This window comes from Aquarana catesbeiana, linkage group LG05 (genome assembly GCF_042186555.1).
Source record: "Aquarana catesbeiana isolate 2022-GZ linkage group LG05, ASM4218655v1, whole genome shotgun sequence".
Classification (NCBI taxonomy): Eukaryota; Metazoa; Chordata; class Amphibia; order Anura; family Ranidae; genus Aquarana; species Aquarana catesbeiana.
Genome location: NC_133328.1, coordinates 124290797 through 124314627, shown reverse-complemented (window position 1 = coordinate 124314627; position 23831 = coordinate 124290797). Strand labels below are relative to the sequence as shown.

Sequence of the window (23831 nt, the reverse complement as noted above, 5' to 3'; positions counted from 1 at the left end):
TATTCCCTGTGTGTCCATTTCTAATTACTGCAGAAGTATTTGGATATAGGACAAACACAAGAATGATTGTGGGATGTTCTCTACATGCAGTCCCTGGGATGGTAGAGGGTCGATGCTACCTATCCATCCATACAGCTATGCGCTGTTTTCTGCCAACCTTTGCTATTACATTTAGGAACGCTCTACATTTTTATTTTGATTGTTGCTGTTCATTTTGGCTCAACGGTAGCAGAACTTCTAACCATATCTCTAATTATTTCACTCATTAGGCGATGCAATGAAGCATATATGATGATAAATAAATAACACAGTACTGTCTGAATGACATGGAAAACATTGAACATCGTATATTTATATACCTAAGACCTGTATATAGCAAAAACTAAAAACTAAATAAATTACATAACTATGTGTTAGTGTTGAGAAGATACTTTGCTGCAAATAAAACATACAAGTAATATTTTGTTGATTATGTAATGTAAATTATGCACAAAACGATTGTACCTCTGTTTATCCAAATTAAATAATGTATAAATATGCATGTAAATTAAAAAAAATACATATATAAAAATATATATACATATATAAAATATATTATATGTGATATCTATCTATCTATCTATCTATCTATCTATCTATCTATCTATCTATCTATCTATCTATCTATCTATCTATCTATCTATCTATCTATAGTATACAAATATACATATGTGCAGATGAATCAAAACAAGCTGTTTCAAAGATATTCTCTATAAATAATTATCACTAATTTACCGACTATTGTGTAATTCGTTTTTTTTAGTTTTAGTTTAGTTTTTTTCATTTTGTATTTTTTTAAATTATTGTTGCACTTCCGCTGTTGCCATTTAATACATATATTTATTTTTTATTTTTATTTTTTTTTTAACCTGTTTACCTGTTATTTTAATTTATATGTGCATTTCATGCTTCTTGCAATGTCCAACCTATTTTTAAAAACACGAATATATTACAAACAGACAGTACATTAAATAGATGTATTAAAAAAATACAATATTAGAAAAATAAAAATAAAAATACTTATAAATATATTAATAAATACAATTCTGACTCTCAGCAACAACATTATTTTTTTTACTTGTAAAAATCTGAGGTCACGTTATTATATTGAGGTTCATTTGGATAAAAAGATATACACATATATATACATATATCCCATGTATCAATTGTGTGCATCATTTACATGATATAATTAGCATAAATCACAGCCACCTTCCATGTCTATAGAAGATTTTAGGGCAGACTACAGAGAACATGGGGCAGACTCATGTGTACAGCTCTGTTCCAGCAAACGTGACTTTTGACGTTGCAGTGATCACACCTCTGAATCGGGGCTGGCTATTAAATGTTGTATATTCAATGCCTTACATTTAAATATCTTCTACAAAAGAAATCATTCCACCCAAACCTATGAATCCACAGGTCACCTTCTGTCGGATTTCATGTAAAAAATAGTGACGAAATTCGACACTTCTAATCCCTCTAAATATTCCAGTAGACGATGGTGAGAAACACAAATAGGAAGCAGGTTCACAAGAAACGTGTTCCACTCCATAAAAGACAGAAATAAAAAGACCTTGCTATTTCATAAACCGGATTCAGAATGGAAATGGTTATAAATCTTTATTCATGAAATCATTTATGTATTTATTTGTTTCTATTAAGTTATAATTGTAGCAGATCAAGGAACTGCATTGAAACTAAAATAAAATGTGATAAACCATTTTAATAGGTTTATATTTTTATGTGTTACATTTACAAACTGATGATAATTCTAATAGGGTTGATTTAGTAAAGATGTAAAGAATGCTCAAGCTGAGTTCACTTTGGGCCTCCAAATATTATAGTTAAAAAAAATGAAAGAAAGCAAAATTAACCAAAACAAAGAAGAAGAAAAAAACAGAAAAAAAAAGAAAAGAAAAACAAGACTTTAGCTTGCACATATTTGCAGCGAGAAATTCTATATAGCTTGCAAGAAACTATTTCTCACTGTTTTTGTAAATCAGTCCTATTATGTATTAGGCCATCAGTCTGAGCATTTAGGGTCCACACCTAGGCATTCCTTTATGGTATGTTAGCAAACACAAGTTATGTCACCTGTTAATGCATGTTGCTATAAGGCAGCCCTTTCATTGAAATGGGCTTCCAATACAACAAAATAGCCAAAAATCAGACAAGTACCATTTGATCTGGTGCAGTTCATCACAATGCATGATAGTGCATAACTGTGCTTTGTAGTGCGCTGCAATGTATGTGCATCAGAGGTGCATTATCTCAAGCCCCTTTTCACATGGGAAGCAGGCTTAACCACCCTCTAAAAAGAAACCACAGTGAATCACTTTTTAGAAACAGGTGGAGTAGTGGCTTTCAGGTATTCAGGAGGCAATCCTGCCACCTCCTGAATGCATAGGGTTTTTTGGTCTTTTTTTTTTTTAATCCTAAGGGGAATTTGTTTTGAAATTGCAAACCACAACTACAAGCCAAGGATTGCAGCTGCAGCATAGTACTGTTGACTTCAATGGGCTAGTTTGACAGGCAGTGTTACCTGTCAATCACAACAAGTCGAGTTAAAGATTCCATACCCAAAGGCACGTGTACTACCACCTTCCGCTGCCATGGCAGGCTTTAGGTGGGCAGTAAAAATGCAGATTATTGGTTTGTTTTCACCTCTTTGCCTTTCGTAAGAAAGGGGTCTAGTGTGTTGGGGTTGCTCACACAGCAATAGAGTGGTATGAATGGGCCCTTGCTGACTGGGCATTGCTGTATACTAGGGTACCTCCCTTTGCTGCTGTGGTGTGCTGTGATGGAGCTCCCCCAAAGCATGGAGCTCCTCCTAGGATGCCTTATAACTGTACTGAAACTGTACTTTGAAAAGGACCCACAGAAATCTCAACAAGGCCTACATGCTGACTGACAAAGCTAGCCATGGATGACTTGAAAAAATGTGAAATACTCCCGATTGAGAGATGAATCAATCTTCTCTTCTACAGAATAAAATGTGGCTCTGTCAACAAGTTATGAATTGTGACAGTTCCTTGTGTTCTTGCGGGTCAAATGAAGACCCAAAATCCCTCTAACCGTTATTCCAAAGAGATATGGGGTTGATTTACTAAAACTGGGGTGTGCAAAATCTGGTGCAGCTGTGCATGGTAGCCAATCAGCTTGTTCAGTTAGGCGCGGCTCACACTGCTGTAACTTAGGATCCAACTTGTGAGACTCTAAGTTGCATGACATCCCATTTTAGTCAATGAGAGCTGTCTTAATTAGCACTACTGAAGTTGCTCAGATTTTAGAAAAGGTTCCTGTACTTAAGCTTTGAAAAAAAAAAAACTGGAAGCTGATTGGTTTTTATGCAGAGCTGCACCAGATTTTGCACTCTACAGTTTTAATAAATCAACTAACTGAACTTTTATCACTTCCATCAGCCCCCCCCCCCATTTATAACCTATTGTACCACTTGTCCCACACTATTGTAAGCTCTTAGGAGCAGGGCCTTCTCGACCCTCTTGTATTTTTTTGTATTGTAACTGTACTGTCTTCCTTTATATTCTCTTTATATTGTAAAGTGCTGCGCATACTGTTTGCGCCAAATAAACCCTGTGTAATAATATTAATAATATTAATAATCCCTGTGTCTATCCTTGACCAGCTTTACATAGAGCAACGGAGGGAAAGCTCCTATTGCAAGTTAATAGAGTTCAGACCTGCTTAGCTATGATAAATAAAGTGAACAATATATGCAGTGATCATACATCCATTTTCTTGCAGAGATCAGTAGCAATGCTGTTCATATACCAAAACCAGAAATTATGAGTTATGATAACAATTTTCCATAATCTTCTTTTTTTTCTGATTTTCACCCATGTCAGAGAATACAAAGAACTACAAATTCAACTTTAAGAAGCAAGATTATAGTGTTTTAGAGCAGATTAAGTGGACAACCAGACATGTTATGGTAGGGTGGATTAAAAGAAACCTAAAAGCCCCCTACCCAGCAGGTCAGAAATGTCTTCACGCGGTCATCAATGAGTAATTAACAATGGTAATTATGGTAGCTTTTACCTACATTTTTTACACTTTTTAGAACAACTCAATACTGCCCTGTGCCTGAAAGTTGCAGATATGTATTTAATATAGCAGTGTCAGCTTGGACATGGGTTTGTTTGCCAGTTTAACAATGGGGGGTTGTATTGGTTTCAGGAGCTCCTTTCCAAGCATCTTTTTACAGGGAAATAAGTAAACTATAGTTACCTTGCTGTTACCTCTGGTGCTATCTTCATTTTAGAGCTTTTCTACACTGGACACATTGCTGTGCACTTTTTTTCTTACATTTTTTGAATCAACTGAAGAAAAATGCATAAGTAAAAGTAAATACAGCTGAGTTCACTTCAACCAATCTTGTGATGGAAAAAAAAAAAAAAAAAAATATATATATATATATATATATATATATGTATTTATATATTTAATTTCTCTGGTATGATTTTTTTTTGCAGCAAAGTGATATTCAAGGCAAGTAACAATGATTTTCTTAAAAATTAGTAGTTCTTTATGTCATAATGTCAAAAAGGGGATATGGCATGAACACATAGGAGTCGTAAAAAGCAATTCTAGTCTTGACATAAAAAGCATATCTCATCAACAATGGAAAAACTGCACATGAACTCAATTTATATTTAAAACCATAAAACTTATGTAGAGTTTCACGTGATATCCCTACGCGTTTCGACCTGTTTGGGTAAAGGTCTTCTTCACGGGAATTTATTCTATGCAAAAAAGAAAAAGTTTATAAGTTATACTGTCTGTAACTGTATCATTATTTTGTTATAGTAGAGTTGGCTATGTGCATTTACCACTTCTTGACGAGAGAGTTACATTCCATAGCAAGATGAATTGCTGTTCATCTAAAAGCGCCCCAAGCCCTGGCGATCCTGATGTATCCTCACATTGTTTTCCTGTCCTCCATGGAAGAGAAGACCCCGCCTCCACACGACTTGCAGGAAGTCACCCCTTTGAAAGACTGGGGGGAGAAAGGGCTTTGGGGGCACAAAGGCACCCGCAATTTTCTAAATTGCAAAATTTAAAAAGAATTTTATTTACAATGACCTCAAGGAATATCACAGACAGTCATTGTAAATAAAATTCTTTTTAAATCTTGCAATTTAGAAAATTGCAGGTGCCCTTGTGCCCCCCAAACCCCTTTCTCCCCCCAGTCCTACAAAGGGGTGACTTCCTGCAAGTCGTGTGGAGACAGGGTCTTCTCTTCCATGGAGGACAGGAGAAAAATGTGAGGATACATCGGGATCGCCAGGGCTTGGGGCACATTTAGATGAATAGCAATTCGTTTGGCTATGGAATGTAACTCTCGTCAAGAAGTGGTAAATGCACAGAGCCAACTCTACTATAACAGTATACAATGACCATGTAAAATAATGATACAGTTACAGACAACATAAACTTTTTCTTTTTCGTATAGAATAAATTTCCCTGAAGAAGACCTTTACCCAAACAGGTCGAAACGCGTAGAGATATCATGTGAAACTCTACATAAGTTTTATGGTTTTAAATATAAATTGAGTTCATGTGCAGTTTTTCCAAAGTTGATGAGATATGCTTTTTATGTCAAAACTAGAATTGCTGTTTACAACTCCTATGTGTTCTTGCCATATATCCCCTTTTTGATATTATGACAAGAATAAAGTAGTAATTTTTAAGAAAATCATTGTTACTTGCCTTGAATATCACTTTGCTGCTAAAAAATCCCTCAAGAGATCTTCCATTCAATTTAACGATTCGGGGTGTGCAGCTCTAACATCTTATATATATGTGTTATCTATTCTGATTGTGCATACAGAGTGAACACAGCCTAGTTCACTTTATTTACCAGCATGCACTATGCAAAGTGAACCGTATTTAGAATGTTAGTAAACAAATCCCATTGGTTTCAATTGGGCCTTGTGAATGGGCATTGTGAAAAAGTACTGTATGCAGCATATTTGGAGTATTGACCTGAAGTTTGTAATTCAAGTCAGAATAGAATTCTTTATAAAGTATAATGTAATGCAATGTGTATCAACATGCAGCAACACAACATATGCTATAATATGTGCAATACTGTTGTGTACCCACCACCATTATTTTTCTTGCACCCTTATTCAATCAGTATAATTAATTTAAAGTGGATGCAATATTTCCCTCCTTTTACACATGAGCTTGGTGGATGGTCAGCTTTCATGTTTATGATTTTATTTTTAATTTAGGAATACAGTATTCAAGTAGGACCAGTGATGTATGTGGGGGAATTTCACGCAGATAGAGGTACCTTAAGGTTAAAGGAAACATAAATAAAAAGTTGGATGGACCAGTATAACAAGTATACCTGGATATAGGTCACTTTAGTTCAGTTCACATCTCTATTGAAGGGGAACTTTACAAATTAGACTGGTTGATCCTCCTCTTCAGCACAGATCATGTAATCCATTTAATTAAGTATTGTGAGATCTTAACATTTGTATGAATTACAAAATAAATATTCAATTCAATGTAATATTTGGATTTGTGGGATTTAAATACTGATATATATTTATTTATTTTTCAATATTTTAGACTTAAAGGAGATGTATGTGGTTAATAGGAAAAACAAAGACACGTAGTCACCTCAATGCTGCAGCATCACTGTGATGCTGCAGCTGTCTCATGTTGGCTCTAAGATCGAGAACTGAGCAATCATATGACTACTGATCACTCAACTCTCGGTCTTCTCGAAGCAAAGAGCAGTGACTGGCAGTCAGCGCTCTCCGCTCTCCCTCTTTAGTGCTCTTTGGGGGGCTGGGCTGGAGAGCGGGTGCAGCTGGCTTCGGCTTTCAGCAGCATCTTAAGAGCTAGCGCCAGCTGTCAATCGGGCAGCTGGACAGATCCCAACAATATGGCCAGGATCCTTCCAGAGCCTGGAGCAGTTCTGTGATGTCATCTGACAGAAAGACTTAGCCCGCTGTTGTATGAATCTGGGTCACAAGAGAGCAAAATTAAGTGCATTCCTGTGGCCCACAAAATAAGTATGGACACAAAAGCTTATAGTGAAAAAATGTGTGGTTGACAGTGGCATTGCTAGGGGGTGGCTTTTGGAGCTATAGCCCCGAATCTGGGGCCCATAGCCCTGAGTCTCTGCAGGGGTCCCCAAGGGGAGGGGAGGCTCTCTGAGGACCCTGATGTAAGTGGGGGGCTCTCTGGGGACCCTGGTGCAAGGGGGAGGCTCTCTGGGGACCCTGATTTTAAGGGGGAGGCTCTCTGGGGACCTTGATTTAAGGGGGAGGCTCTCTGGGGACCCTAATGTAAGGGGGGGCTCTCTGGGAAGCCTGATGTAAGTGGGGGGGCTCTCTGGCAACCCTGATGTAAGTGGGGGTGTTCTGGGGACCCTGATGCAAGGGGGAGGCTCTCTGGGGACCCTGATGTAAGGGGGGCTCTCTGGGGACCCTGATGTAAGGGGGCTCTCTGGGGACCTTGATGTAAGTGGGGGGCTCTCTGGGGATATACACACACACACGTATATTACTGTATATACATTTGTATGCCCGCCCAAGCATATGACTTTCTTTACTACGCTGCTATGGGCTCTAGCCCCAGATCTTTTGTAGACCCAGCAACACCCCTGGTGGTTGAGCCACATTTTTAGCACCCCCCTAACTGCCCCCCTTAAGCTGTAAATGGCAGTGGACAGGGGTGTCTACATGCTGTGGTCACGATGCTTTATGCCCTCAGCAAAAACTAGCCAACATGTCACAATCAGCGGGGCAGCAAGCCCAGTGAACATGACCCATTCAACTAAACGGGGAAGTGGCGTGTTTGTTGAATGGGCAGTTGAAACAGGCAGTGAGGAGGAGTCACATATATTGATCAACTTCGCATGAACTGGATTGTTGTAAAATCTTTCATTGAACAGTGCATGCAGCCAATTGGCTGAAGCGCTTATCAGTGTATTATAAAAGTGGTGGAGTTCCACTGTCGACTCACAATACAATGACACGGTGGGGAGGATTCCCCCATCCACCTCGAATGTGTGGATGGATGAATTGGTTCAGTTTTTTTATATTCAGCCAGTTGGGCAGGGAGGCTGTACAGAAGTCGATCTACCGATCAACTTATGTACAATCTCTCTGTCATAATTTCCCTGCTCAATCAGTACCGCAGGATATTCTGATGGCAGAGAAATCTCCCCACTCTCAGAATGCAATAGCTCAGTGGGGAGGATTCCTCCATCCACACATTCAAACCCGCTGGTTGAACAAAAAAAAATGGCTCCATCTATGGGCTGCTTAACACTGCTCTCTTCCCAGACTAACAATGCTGCTGTCCAAAGGTGTCTGCTTTACCACTTCATCCAAAATGCAGACACCCTAAGCGAAATAAAGGGAAAAAAAAACAAAAACGAAAAAGGATGCAGCCACCACATCTAATGATTGGTAAGCTGCAATATATTACATTTTTGTATTTGGGTTTAATACCAGTTTAAACTATGACCTAGTGGTGGATCAAAGGCATATCTGTAACTGTAAAATAGCAGACATACAAGTCATTAAAAGGGGAGCACATGCAAGCAAACATCTATTTGTCAGTGGGATACTGGGAGTGAATACCACTTACCCTTTCTAGGAACATATGAACACCTTTAGTACATTGGGCTTCTATATTTATCTCAACAGTTGCTTGCCAGGAACCGGTAATGGAAAATGTGTGCCACTCAGACTACAAGGGAAAGCGATCCCCTGTCCATCATTGTGAGTGCAGGTCAGGGAAGGAGCTTGTCTAGGTTCCAAAATACTGTTGAGCAAAGGATGGATCTCATGAAGCCACACATCAATTCGGACCCACTGGTATTGGAATGAATGGCAGTCTCAGCCTGGGCTCCCGCCAGGTCACGCCCCCCCCCCCCAATGTGTTTCATTCCACCCCACGGAGCCTAACCATGATTAAGCACTGAGGGGCAGAGTGAAACACATTGAGGGCATGGCCCGGTGGGAGTACAGGCTGAGGTTGCCATTAATTTTAATACCAGTGGGTCTGCACTGATGTGCGGCTTCCTGGGATCCATCCTATGCTCAACAGTTGCTTGCCAGTGTTGCAGAGTGTTGTGGAGTTGATTTAATAAAAGAGTATAGAATAGTCTGGCATTTAAGCCAACTAAGGGGGCCTTTAGAATTGTGAATAGGATGACTGAGTAATTAAAGTGAACACAACTTCCCTAAACTCACTATGCTAAATGAACATACTCCACTCCTTTAGTAAATCAACTCCTATACTCAAAACACAGCCAACCAGTATAGGAAAAATTAACTCTGTACATGAAATACACTTATGAAAATATTGTAAAGCAAGCATGTAATGTGATATAAAAATATTTGCTTTGTCTCTAAATGTGTGTTGTTAAAAAATAGAATATGTTTTCCCTTTAAAAGAGTGGTTATTCTTTATCTTCTGAACCAGAACACCTAGGAATGTGTTAAATACATTTCTCCAAATCTGCAGACCTGGTTTCACTTCTAAGTCATTCAATTATCATTTGTTTTACATTTCTTTACAGTTGTTTTCTTTCCTAAATTTGGAGCATAACTGGAATATAAAGCATACAGTATATTAATAAATCATTCTGCAATAGAGACTATACATATATTAGTCAGGATTTATATTGGCTCCTCTTACTTTGAACTTATTCCTCATTAAATATTAGGATTGATTTACTAAAGAGTATAGATTGTTCTAAATCACAATTAACTGTTTTAAACTGAATTTTACTAAAAATGTTCCAGTGCCATCATTATGTATGAATGCTTATGAGTTTATATGAAATTAAATCTGAATATGGTGATTGTAAAACTGGTCATATATGGCTCAAATGTATAGCCAATACTTTTTTTATTTAGTGGGATAAAGTAGGGAAATGTTGACACCCGTTCTAAGTTTCTTATTTTATGTCTGTATACTATTGGGAAAAATTTCAGATGGGTCCAATACGAAAATTTCCCCCACCTTTTGTTCTGGGGACAACTGCAAAATTTTGAATTACCTCCTTAATTTTTCTCAATGCCAATGATCATAGTACAAGTAGAGGGGTGAATCTTTTCAATGGGGGCACAGACCACAAAAAAAAAAAAAACATTTTTACAGAGGGTCAAACCCTTCCTCACTCCATCCAAACCTAAAATAAAAGTTTTCTCCTAGAGATGAAAATAACAATTCTGTAGAAATTTAGAGATAATGTTTTAACTTTTTTTTGACCAGTTAATTGAGCTGCATTTTTACTGAATTCCTATAAATGTGTTTATAGTAAAGATTTGTGATCAGCAATTCTTGTTTCTTTTTCATGTACATTTTACAGCATACGTCTAGGAAAAAATAAAAACACATTTAGTGCATCTCTGCAATACATACTGTATACACTATTCCATATTTTATCCCTTTAAACATGCTGCAAGTACAGGAAAATATCAGTGGCATAAAATATAGTGCCAGGGTTCTTCTATCTTCCTTTTTGACTTGACAACACAGTGTATTTTCAGATTTGAATTCCAAAGCATGTGGTGTCAGCCCTGCCTAATTTATTTCAGATAGATTACATAGTACACAGACCTCTCCCCATCTCTCCGTACCCTCCGCATCTCCGTTACTTCTCCTTGTGCATAGGCAAAGAACAAAGGAAGTTAACAGCTCAGATTTATAGCAAAATTAATAGGTATTTTTTTCAATTATTGGACAGATATAACACAATACTGTAATAATTATCCATTGTATATTTAGAAGACTAAAAGGGAGAAAATAAGAGAGTTCATTGTAAGGACTTACATACACTTTGAATACTTAGATGTTGACTATTTTTGACTGGATCGGGTAATGATCTAAAGCAGTGTTTCTGAACCTTTTTTTCAATCAATACACCCTTTAAAATTATAGACAATCTCAAGGCACCTTTTAAAATTATGGACAGTCTCGAGGCACCCCATTCTAAAATGTAAAAACTATTCTAATAGTTTTGCATAATGCAACAACAACCACACTTAGGACACCCAATGTTAGAGGAGATTTATTCTTCCAAAGCAAATATACTTTTTCACACTTGTACTGACTAGTATTCCAATGTTTCTCTTCTCCCTCAATTTCTTACCATTACCCAGCTAATGTCACCCCAGTGCTGAGGGAGGAGGGTACAGGAGGGTCAAACAAGGATGCTGTGGAGGCAACAGACATCCTTCTTATTAACTGTTGATGTCATTGGTTGTTAGGATGCCAGTGTCTAGAAAGTTGTAATGGAGCACAATGAAAACCCGTGGTTTTGTGTAACTAAAAGGCAGGTTGATCCACCTGCTGGCTTGTATACAATTTGTGATCAATTTTAAGGAGATTTGCCAAGGCACCCCTGAAGAAACCGCAAGGCACCCCAAGGCGTAGTGGGCATACTTTAGAACATGGTTCATTTTGGGTGAATACCAATCACACAGTTAGTTAAAAAAACTTGTATGATCATTATTTTTCTGTGTCACCAGACATGCTTGCAATACATCTCCCCACCTATCTCCTTATGTTCAATGTGGTTCTTTGTTTTTATTGATATACTGGCTGAAACCGATCACTGAGGGCAGTTCGATCACAACTTCAAATCTAACCCTTTATTTTCCATTGTCATCTTTACGCTATCCACGGACATACAGTAAGACAGCGCTTGTCAGACTTCTGAAAGATCTTTTGTAGGAAAGAGTTATGTATTAATGGTTCCAATTTCTTATTATAATCAGTAGGTAGACATCCAAGAAGATTGTTTGTCTAATAGAAAACAGCCAAAATTTTCAATTTCTACAGATAGAGCTTTCTTTTGAACAGTCTTTCTACATTTGATTTAGAAATGCCATGGTTCTCCAGGCTGCTATCCTACTGTATGACTGTAGGTAGTCTAGCTTTGTCAGTGCAATTTACGGAGGTCTTCAGAAAGCTAAACATTGAAGGTGATTTAGGAAATGTGTGCAAACCTGCTTTATAATGTCAAATCGACATACTCTTCTCATTCCTAGATCTTCTCTTGCTTCTTTCTTACTAGCAAACAAATGCTGTTGGAAAAACAAACAGCTAAAAGAAAAAAAAACACAGAAAATATTCACAGGATCTAAAAGTACAAAATGTACCGGTAATTAATTCCCAAATACTGACAGACAACAAATAATTTTAATATTTGCATTTCTCACAAATCTTTAATAGCAATAGAACACACATCTATAAAGTAAAAATCAAATGTTGACAGCCAGTCACATTAATATTGGAGCATTCAGAATGTGGGTTTGCAAGTGTATTAGTGTGTTGGGCTGGGAGAACCGTTTTTTTCGTTGGATCATTTTGTACCGATTAGCCAGACTTATCAAGAGGGTTAGTTTAATTAAAGGTTCAATTAAAGTAGAACTTCACTCTCCCAATTGACATTAACAACTTTTAATCCTTATGCTGCTAGCATTAATAAATAGATAGCAAGGTATATTATATTTACTTGTTTTAAACTTTTTTTTACAGATGGCCACATCCAGAAGTGCTAGGGGATATTTTTCAAAGTGTTTACTCAGCAAAATAAAACATGGAGACATGGATCAATGGGGGAGTTTGCTTTGTATATTAATAATGAATTAAATAATGTTTTTGGTTTGTGGTGTCAGATGCAGTATAGTTCTGCTTAAGGCCCCTTTCACACAGGCACCTTCACCTGATGGGCTCCGCTTGCTCAGTGGGGGATCGCTCTGCTGATCCCAGCTGAGCAGGCGGATGACAGGGCCATCTCCACTCACTGTGTCTGTGTCTGTGTCTGGTTAAACCCTTTTACTGCCAATGCTATATATTTTTCAGTGCTTTGCATTAGTTGCCCCAACTTTGCACCACATCCCCCAACCCCATTTTACCCAGGCTCTTCTACTTCTCCTGGGATCCTGAAACTGGAAAAAACTGTCACGATGGGTAGTTGAAGGAACATTTTTCTGGGTTCAAAGCCGTCAGATCCCAGTCGGGTAATTGGGTACAAACTGGACTTTTTTCTTTGGCCGAGTGCACGGGAGATATTAGAGGTCTAATAAACTCCTGACGTCTCAATAAAGGGTACCTGTAACAAGCAAATCACATTTGTAACCCCACAGGTCCGGTAAACCCGCTTGTCAGGATTTATATAGTGCCAACAGTTTGCACAGCATTTTACAAACTGAAGGGTGACAGTACAGTTAGAATACAATCCAACACAAGAAGGATCAGAGAGCCCTGCTCATAAGAGCTTGTGATAGTAATATATAAAAAAATTTAAAAAATGTAAAAGAGTACCCCTACACCCCCCCTCCCTGGCCTCACACACATAGACACACGCATATACATCCATTTGCACCAGTTTTGGCAACATTACCGTCTCAGGTGTTACATTTAGGTAGTTTTATCCACCACAACTTTAAGAACCTGTTGTAATGGCAGCAACAGATTTAAAAAAAAAACTACACCCAATTTGTAGATTGATAAACTGGCTCCACCCACTGCTGTGCGGAGTAAATAAAAAAAAAAAAAAAGCAAGGCAGACCTGATGAGGAACTGCAGTCCATTTTCCCATCACACACGTTCCTGGAATCAGCTCTTTAAGGTAGTGGGTGCTGTAGCGACTGCCAGCTGGATACTGGAACCTGTGCAATGCGTAGATATTCGCACGCACACCAAGGATCATCAATTTCGTCCAAATGGTTTTTATTCAAGTAAGATCACATCACAAAATAGTATAGTGCAACATTTCAGAGTCACGCAGGACCCCTTCATCAGGCATGTGCCTCATCACATTCCTGACGAAGGGGTCCTGCATGGCAAACACCTACAATTTTGGTGCAGTAGCCCAACAGAATGCTAAGGGTGTCTGTGACACCCTTTTATGAATTCCTCTGTAAAGTTTTGGAGGTTTTAAGGACATTTTTACCTTTAAAAATGCACATTTAAAGCGGAGTTCCACCCAAAAGTGGAACTTCTGCTCATTTGTCTCCTCTCCCCCTCCGGTGCCACAATTGGCACCTTTTCGGGAGAGAGGGGGGACAGGATACCTATCTTTGACAGGTATCCTGTTCCCACTTCCGGGAGTCCGCGCCACGGCCCATTACGTCACCGCGGGGCTCCCTATTCCTCCCTCCTTATCCCCCAGCCGCTGGGCCAGTAGGAGAGAGAAGCGGGGCCTCACACATGCGCAGTAGGGTTCCCGGCATGAAGCTGTAAGGCTACTCTGCCGGGTTCCCTTACCCGTAATAGCGGCGGCAGCACCCAACAGCTGATGGGAACATCAGCTGCGTTGCCGACATCGCTGGACTCCAGGACAGGTAAGTGTCCTATTATTAAATGCCAGCAGCTACAGTACGTGTAGCTGCTAGCTTTTAATTTTTTTGGGCGCACCTCTGCTTTAAGCATGTGTGAAATTTAAAAAAATTGGCCTGGCAGTGAAAAGGTTTAGTAGATTGTGAACTGATGCAATATGTAAACAGGGTAATAACTTGGAGAGACTGGGCCTGGGTGCACAATGACATTATTATGAATGCTATGACCTCATTATGATATCTTCAAATCTGCCAATGTATGTGGAGCCTCACAGCAGGGTGCGGCTACTTAAAGGGGATGTATAACGTTTTGTTTTATGTTTTCTCTTGTTCAGAACAAATTATTTAATTCCTTTTTCTTTTACATTCTTAGTGAGGTAAATAAGAAATATTGCATATGAATATATCTTATATATCAGTACAGCAAGTAGATCCACGCTTAGCTGCTTTGCCGAAAACGCCTGTTGTTTACAGATCTCTTACAGTAGCTTAATGTCGAATTTAACACGCACAACTAAATGTGTGGATTGACTCCTCTTCTCTCCTTGTCCACTCTATTTAGTTTGGCACCCTAAGATTTTCGATCAAAGAGCAACAGTCTGAAAGCAAACTGCTTACACTGTGCTCGCTATCTAGAAATTATTTAAAGCTTTGAAAATCCTATGTCAGTGGTAAGACCTGCATGATGTTAATGTTAAAACTAATCTCCAGGAGTTAGAAAAAAGTTCAGCTTTAGTTTAGTTTTTTTCAGCCCATAGTTCAGCTTTAGTTTGAAAAAGTGTATATAAACGTAAAAAAAAGTTTAAAAAGTATAAATGTAAAAAAAAAAAAAAGTATTAGGACAAAAGTAATAGCGTTTTCCTTTAATGTCTTTCCAGGATCAGGGATATGTGCCAGGTTCTTTAATACCTGTAGCTGGTGCTGAGGAAGTTGGGGGGGAGTTGGAGCCTTGAGGGCCCTGGAGCTGAAACACTAGGGCACATTCAAAAATGTGGGGCTTTGCTACTTGAAATGTGTTTCCTGTTTACTCTTCTGCTGCTTTGTACATGTTTATTAAGACTCTGGGGTATTATATTTTGGAAATAGTATGCTAGGTTGAATTGCAAGTCTGGCACTTTCCATTTGCTCCTATAGGAGGTTTTGGAAGTCCTGTACTTTTTATATATTTTATTACTGGGAGATGTATAAGTAAACCAATGAATACCCTGCCACTTCTGAAATGGTACTGTTTTCCTTACAATATCTGCATCACTACTGCTATTTGCCAATCCGATTTACAATCAATAAATCTTTTGCCACTGTGTAAGTCCCAATAAAATTGATGACACATCCAGAATAACATTCACTGATATAAAAAAGTTGTACGAAATGTTTATTAGTGATTAAGTTAAAAATCATTTTAATTAAAAAACATAAGTAGTATCATACAAAAACCCGTGCCTTTAGCCAAATCCACAGATATTGAAACAGCAAATTATATTATTATTATAATAATATAATGTTTTGAGTTTTTTTAGGCTAGTTCAGATCAAATAAGAGCTTGCCCAGCCAGGTATCATATTTTATGAGCTTTGTTGTCTATTGATAGTGCAACAAAATGGTTCACACTGTAGTTCAGGCTTTGTTATACTTGTGGTATAACTTTTGAAGGAGGAAAACAATCTGTTGGTAACTGATGATTCCTAAAAGTGGACAGGAGTTTAAGGTATATCTATTTTTTTATTGCATGAAGAAGTGTTCAACAACTGTTTTTATTGCTTTCTGTGTCCCCACACCTCCTAGGACACTGGTCCTGGTGACAAATTCCAAAGCGGCAGATTTTCTCAATTAGGACATTTTTCAAATGAATGTTTTAGTATATGAAAAATGTTCACAGTGTACCAGTAAAACAATACTTTCTTAAGAAAAAAGATCTGTAAACAGAAAGTAAAACTAAATTTATAAAAAATGTAAATCAATAATTATTATTATTTATTATTATATTATTGTTACAACAAATTTAAAAACAATATAAAAGGCCCCCCTTTCTTGCTTGAGTATTACTAAGAAAAAGAAGGCATAACACCCGGTATGGTAGTAATTCTTTCAAAGTTTCATTTGAATAAATTTAAACAAAAACTAAAGGAGAACTGTTTTATTCACATTTGGTAAAATTATACATAATTAGCCCTTGTGGGGAATGTGACTCTCCACTCAGAGATTGTAATGAGGTGTGCATCCCACTCAATGACAGAAGAGTACCCAGCGAACAGAAGATGAACAATTTGTCTGTTAAGTAAATGGTTATATTGGTCCATATTCCTTCCGATTTGTTTGCTATTGCATAGCTCCCAACTGTCCCTGATTTTGAAGGACTGTCCCTGATTTGGATCAATGTTCCTCTGTCCCTCGTTCCTCCTCATTTGTCCCTCATTTTGGTCTGATCTATATAGATGTATATAAAATGCACTTTTTATCTATCAAAAAGTGTTTTCCAGCACTAAACCTTTCATTTGATTTCTAAATTGCTGCATTTGTAAATTCCAAAAGCCAATATAAAGGAATAGAAGTGGTAAAAAAAGCACTTGTGGGTTTAACCAATCTTGTTTATTTTGTACAATTCTCCTTTAATGGGGTGTGGCAAGGAGTGTGTCCTATGCCTGCATACTTTTGCTGATAGGTGTCCCTCATTCCCATCTCAAAAAGTTGGGAGGTATGCTATTGTAAAAGCTACTGCTTCAGTGGATCACCCATATGTTGTAAAATTTTACCAGTCGCTATATTTCTAGCTCTAAGGCCAGTGGAGGATGACATACCTTTAGGCTGGGTTCACACTTATGCAAATTGGATGTGGCTTTCTCCGCATTCAATTCGCTTAGCAGGAGACTGTGACCAGCTCTCTATGGAGCCGGTTCACACATCTCCACAGCGGCTCTGGTGCGAATTGCACAAGGGTCCTGTGCATCTTTTGATCCATATCAGGTCTGAATTTAGCCCAAAATTCGGGCTGAAATCGGACCTGAAACGGTGAGTGGAGACGCACCGGACTCCTGCTGTGAGCCGCTGCGTGTTCTAGTATACCAGCCTAAATGCATATCTAAACCAAACCATGCACACTAGCGTTTTTTCATAAGCTCAAAAAAACCTAGATAACAAAGCTGGATAAAAAATGCTGATAATAGCATTTTTGTGTCGGCTTCTAGTAGCATTTTAGTAGCATTTTAGTAGCCTTTAGAAGCTTTAGGGAGCATAAGCCCTCGTTCACATTGCACCGATTTGTCATGCGGTTTGACAGGTCAAATTGTATGATAAGTCGCAGCCTATTGCCGGCAATGGCACCGTTCCAAATGGTGCAACGCCGACTTTGCGGCGCCGCACCAATTTGCAAAAGTAGTTCCTGCACTACTTTTACCATTGTTGGGTGCGACTTCAATAGACATCAGTGGATGAAGCCGCACAGATTTCTTTCAAGTTGCACCCGAAGTCGCACTGAAAGGCAGCTTTGAAATCCTGCGATTTCAGATGAAGTCATCTGATTTTAAAGCTGCGTTCAATGTGAATGAGGCCTTAGCATTTTATTACCGTTTTTGCAGTACATTTAGGATTTTTTTTTTAAAAAGCTGTGGAGCCTAAATTGGTATTTTCTGTACTTGCTGAAAGTGTTCTTATCTTGTAAAGTGAAAACAAATGCAGCCACCACATCTAAGGATTTGTAAGCTGGTGGTCAATGATGTCTGCAGACATAATTACTTTCCATGTGCTACTTATCAAACTTTAAAAGTTCTTCTTATAATGGAGAAAATATACTTACTTTAATTGAAATTAATTCAGAGTTTATTTTAAAGAAGATTCTGTCATATTCTGAATATTTTCACCCACTCAGTGTCAGAATTTCAGCTGAATTTCTAAGTTAATGCCAACACTGGAGTTGTCATCTAAATAATTCACATAGCAAATAACCTAGTAAACTAGTAAGGGTATGGAATGCCAACCAAGAGACACCAGGAGCACTGAAAGTCTAATTGGGTTTTAATTGGGTTTTTATTACCTGGAAGTTTTGTTATCCACCAGGCTGGATTTATTACACATCATCGGACAGAAAAAGACTAATCTGGGAAAGAATATGAACAGTATGGATTCCTCTAGCTTTCCTCAGAAAATCACTCATATACTGTATCTTCTCTCATTCATATGGCTTCCTGGGCCACTTTAATTTTGTTGCCCATAACCATAACCACAATGTCAATGACATTGTATACCTCTAGTAAAATTATAATACAACAATAAGATAATATTGTGTAAATAAAGTCTTTGTTTATTAAAGTTTTACATATTTCTGAACTGAGTTTTCTTATCATTTGTATTATTTATAAGAAAAAAATCAGTAGCTGCACTGTTTATGTCGGTCTCTATTTGGCTGAGTATGAAGAATGCAGGCAGAGAGAGCAGGATGAAGATACTGCGTGTGACTAATTTGAGCTTCAGCTTTTTAGCGCTGTAAAAACAGAATTTTTATTTGCAAGCTGTTAGAATAGAACAGCTAGATATAAATAATGTTATCAATATGTGCTATTGGGTCCCTTTCACACTGACGGACCAATCGGGTCCATCTGTCAGTTTTTTAGGCGGACCCAATCAGACCATCCATTGCTCTTTATGGAGCGGCGGATGTCAACGGACACCCACCGACATCTGATCTGTTCGACATGCATCTGGCGGATCGTATGACAGTCAGATAGAAATGGATAGGCAGTCCGACAGCCCATAGAGGACAGTGGGCTGTGTCCGTGTCTGCTCTGCATCAGTGGAGTGGACACGGACCAATCATCCGCCTACTCAGCGGGGATCGGCAGAAAGATCTGCCAGTGTGAAGGGGGCCTTACTGTAGAAAATATAGTAACTATGTATACTTTGTAATTATATACTGTATGTATGCAGGGGCAGATACATTTGCTCTTTACATGCTCAGGCTCTGTTTCCTGTCTTGTAGTGCTACACAGTGGTTATGCTTTTTTTTTTTTACAATGCAAAATCACTAGCTCAACTTAAAAAAAATATAAAAATCCATTAGATATAAATAATTTATGTTACTTACTATAACCTCTGGCTTCCATTCTTTTAGTCTAGGCACCTGTAACATCACCACAGCCATCCTGAAGCCTCATGGGAATTCCCGCATGGGATTGGGGGGTACAATAGTCCCAAGTTGTTAAGGAGGCGGAAGATACACTTTAAGCAGTAATGTTCAATAAAACAGAGCTCCCTCTAGGGGTTAATCTGCAGATCTATAAATTAAAGACATTTAGAAAATTATAGAAAAGCAAGCAATTAAAAATGTGAAAATAAAAAAAATGACAAATGCAATACTGCAATAATAACTTAAAATGTGTGCACAGTGGGGTTCATTTATTAAAACTGGAAAGTACAACATCTGGTGCAGCTGTACATGGTAGCCAATCAGCTTCTAACTTCAGCCTGTTCAATTAAGCTTTGACAATAAAACCTGGAAGCGGATTGGTTTCTATGCAGAGCTGCACCGGATTTTGCACTCTCCAGTTTTAATAAGTCAACCACAATGTTTTCCCTTCTACAGCTAGCCTGGTAGCAATGTGAAAAAGAGCCTAGTGGGAACAAGTAAATATGGAATATTCACATGAAATATTTTATACTTACTTAAAGTCAATTATTGCACACTATGAAAAATGTGTAAAATCTGATGAAAAAGCTATAGTCTGGCATTGCCCTGAAATTTTACTTATATAGATATGTGTTGCCTTTCCACAAATCTAGATACATGGGAAACATGTGGTACTTAAACATATTTTGCTAATAAAAAACCTTATCAATTCACATTTTAATCAATGTGTTTAAAATGTTTGGAACTATACATTAGCAAATCTCCTCACATACTGTACATTGTTAGAGCAAACATCCAGTTTCACTCATTCTACAAAAAAAAAATGATTGAAGTGTAATTATGTTTGTGCTACAATGCTATTAACAAACTGAACAACAATATACTTAAAGTGTATGTAAACACTAGATTTATTTTACAGTATGTCTGGCATCATACAGTTTCCTTAAAGTAGAACTGTAGGTGATTTTTTTCATTTTTTTTTGTATAGAGTAATGGAGGGCTGTGACCCTGTCTGTGTCCCACTGGGGTAATTTCCCTTTAGTTCCTATCCCATAGCTTCTGCAGCAAGTCCTTGCAAAGGGAGGGAAATCCCTGGTAGTTGTCAGGGTCACCAGAACTAGAGTAAAATTTCTCTGTGTCAGTGACCATTCAAAATTTGGGATTTTCTTTCAATTTTATTTTCTGTATTAATGGTCGCCAGTACAAATATGTAGAGTGGGTGAATATTAATAACAGGGACAAAAGGAGAAATAATACCTGACTGTTCTAAACCCTCTCTCACCCATCTGTAAAATCATATATTAATTTCCACATTGTATTCTAATTACTTCTGACCTACTCCTATTACTATGAACAATTTAATCACTTAACATCCACGCTATAGCCAAAAGACGGCTACAGTGCCGACCTCAAATGCTGGGAGGGCGCCCATGAATGTCCTCCCGTTCTCCCGCATGCACCAGCGACGCGCTCTGTGGTTGCCAAGTTCTTCAGACTTGGCTGATCACAGAGTAGAGGAAAGGGCCAATCATAGCAGGCCCTTTACCACGTGATCAGCTGACAGCCAATGACAGCTGATCATGGAAGTAAACAGAAGCGGGTTACCGGCTTTTTTTTCTTTACGTTGTCAGTGAGAAGAAAAGAATACAGCCAGTAACCGGCTTCTGTTAGAGGGACATGGGTCCCCTAAGTGACAACCAGTGCTGCTAATCAGTGCCCTCCAGTGCTGCAAATTCCGTGCCCACCTGTGCCATCTATCAGTGCCCATCAGTACTGCTAATCAGTGCCCACCCGTGCCACCCATCAGTGCCCATCAGTGCTGCCAATCAGTGCCCCCGATCAGTGCCCACCTGTACCGCCTATCAGTGCCCATCACTGCCACCTATCAGTGCCACCTCTCCGTGCCACCTATCAGTGCCCATCAGTGCAGCCTCTTCAGTGCCTCCTGATCAGTGCCTACCAGTGCAGCCTCATCAGTGCCCATCAGTGCCACCTATCAGTGCCCCTCAATGCTCCCTACCAGTGCCCATCAGTGTCGCCTATCGGTGCCCATCACTGCCACCTATCAGTGCCACCTCTCCGTGCCTCCTATCAGTGCCCATCAGTGCCACCTATCAGTGCCACCTATCGGTACCCATCAGTGCAGCCTTTTCAGTGCCTCCTGATCAGTGCCTACCAGTGCAGCCTCATCAGTGCCCATCAGTGCCACCTATCAGTGCCCATCAATGCCCCCTACCAGTGCCCATCAGTACCGTCTATAGGTGCCCATCAGTACTGCTAATCAGTGCCCACCCGTGCCACCCATCAGTGCCCATCAGTGCTGTCAATCAGTGTCCCCCTATCAGTGCCCACCAGTACCGCCTATCAGTGCCCATCACTGCCACCTATCAGTGCCACCTCTCCATGCCTCCTATCAGTGCCCATCAGTGCCACCTATCGGTGCCACCTATCAGTGCCCATCAGTGCAGCCTCTTCAGTGCCTCCTGATCAGTGCCTACCAGTGCAGCCTCATCAGTGCCCATCAGTGCCACCTATCAGTGCCCATCAATGCCCCCTACCAGTGCCCATCAGTGCCGTCTATCGGTGCCCATCAGTGCTGCATCATCAGTGCCCATCATTGCAGCCTATTAGTGCCGATCAGTGCTGCCTATCGGTGCCCATCAGTGCTGCATCATCAGTGCCCATTAGTACAGCCTCATCAGTGCCTCCTGATCAGTGCCCACCAGTGCCACCTATCAGTGCCCATCAATGCTCCCTACCAGTGCCCATCAGTGCCGCCTATCGGTGCCCATTACTGCCACCTATCAGTGCCACCTCTCCGTGCCTCCTATCAGTGCCCATCAGTGCCACCTATCAGTGCCACCTATCAGTGCCCATCAGTGCAGCCTCTTCAGAGCCTCCTGATCAGTGCCTACCAGTGCAGCCTCATCAGTGCCTATCAGTGCCACCTATCAGTGCCCATCAATGCCCCCTACCAGTGCCCATCAGTGCCGTCTATCAGTGCCCATCAGTACTGCTAATCAGTGCCCACCCGTGCCACCCATCAGTGCCCATCAGTGCTGCCAATCAGTGCCCCCTGATCAGTGCCCACCAGTACCGCCTATCAGTGCCCATCACTGCCACCTATCAGTGCCACCTCTCCGTGCCTCCTATCAGTGCCCATCAGTGCCACCTATCAGTGCCACCTATCAGCGCCCATCAGTGCAGCCTCTTCAGTGCCTCCTGATCAGTGCCTACCAGTGCAGCCTCATCAGTGCCCATCAGTGCCACCTATCAGTGCCCATCAATGCCCCCTACCAGTGCCCATCAGTGCCATCTATCAGTGCCCATCAGTACTGCTAATCAGTGCCCACCCGTGCCACCCATCAGTGCCCATCAGTGCTGCCAATCAGTGCCCCCCTATCAGTGCCCACCAGTACCACCTATCAGTGCCAATCACTGTCACCTATCAGTGCCACCTCTCCGTGCCTCCTATCAGTGCCCATCAGTGCCACCTATCAGTGCCGCCTATCAGTGCCCATCAGTGCCACCTATCAGTGCCACCTATCAGTGCCCATCAGTGCAGCCTCTTCAGAGCCTCCTGATCAGTGCCTACCAGTGCAGCCTCATCAGTGCCCATCAGTGCCACCTATCAGTGCCCATCAATGCCCCCTACCAGTGCCCATCAGTGCCGTCTATCAGTGCCCATCAGTACTGCTAATCAGTGCCCACCCGTGCCACCCATCAGTGCCCATCAGTGCTGCCAATCAGTGCCCCCTGATCAGTGCCCACCAGTACCGCCTATCAGTGCCCATCACTGCCACCTCTCCGTGCCTCCTATCAGTGCCCATCAGTGCCACCTATCAGTGCCACCTATCAGCACCCATCAGTGCAGCCTCTTCAGTGCCTCCTGATCAGTGCCTACCAGTGCAGCCTCATCAGTGCCCATCAGTGCCACCTATCAGTGCCCATCAATGCCCCCTACCAGTGTCCATCAGTGCCATCTATCAGTGGCCATTAGTACTGCTAATCAGTGCCCACCCGTGCCACCCATCAGTGCCCATCAGTGCTGCCAATCAGTGCCCCCCTATCAGTGCCCACCAGTACCGCCTATCAGTGCCAATCACTGTCACCTATCAGTGCCACCTCTCCGTGCCTCCTATCAGTGCCCATCAGTGCCACCTATCAGTGCCACCTATCAGTGCCCATCAGTGCAGCCTCTTCAGTGCCTCCTGATCAGTGCCTACCAGTGCAGCCTCATCAGTGCCCATCAGTGCCACCTATCAGTGCCCATCAATGCCCCCTACCAGTGCCTTCTATCGGTGTCCATCAGTGCTGCATCATCA

General features: G+C 40.3%; 1 long non-coding RNA gene across 1 annotated transcript in view; it reads right to left on the bottom strand.

Moving 5' to 3' along the window:
* Positions 1-23831, bottom strand: part of LOC141144453 (uncharacterized) — a 108789-nt gene that overhangs the window by 18829 nt on the left and 66129 nt on the right. Inside the window, exons 6-7 of the long non-coding RNA XR_012244410.1 lie at positions 19465-19654; positions 12054-12150 (exon numbers count right to left, since the gene is read on the bottom strand). This is a non-coding gene — a long non-coding RNA (uncharacterized lncRNA). The remainder of the gene's footprint in view (positions 1-12053; positions 12151-19464; positions 19655-23831) is intronic.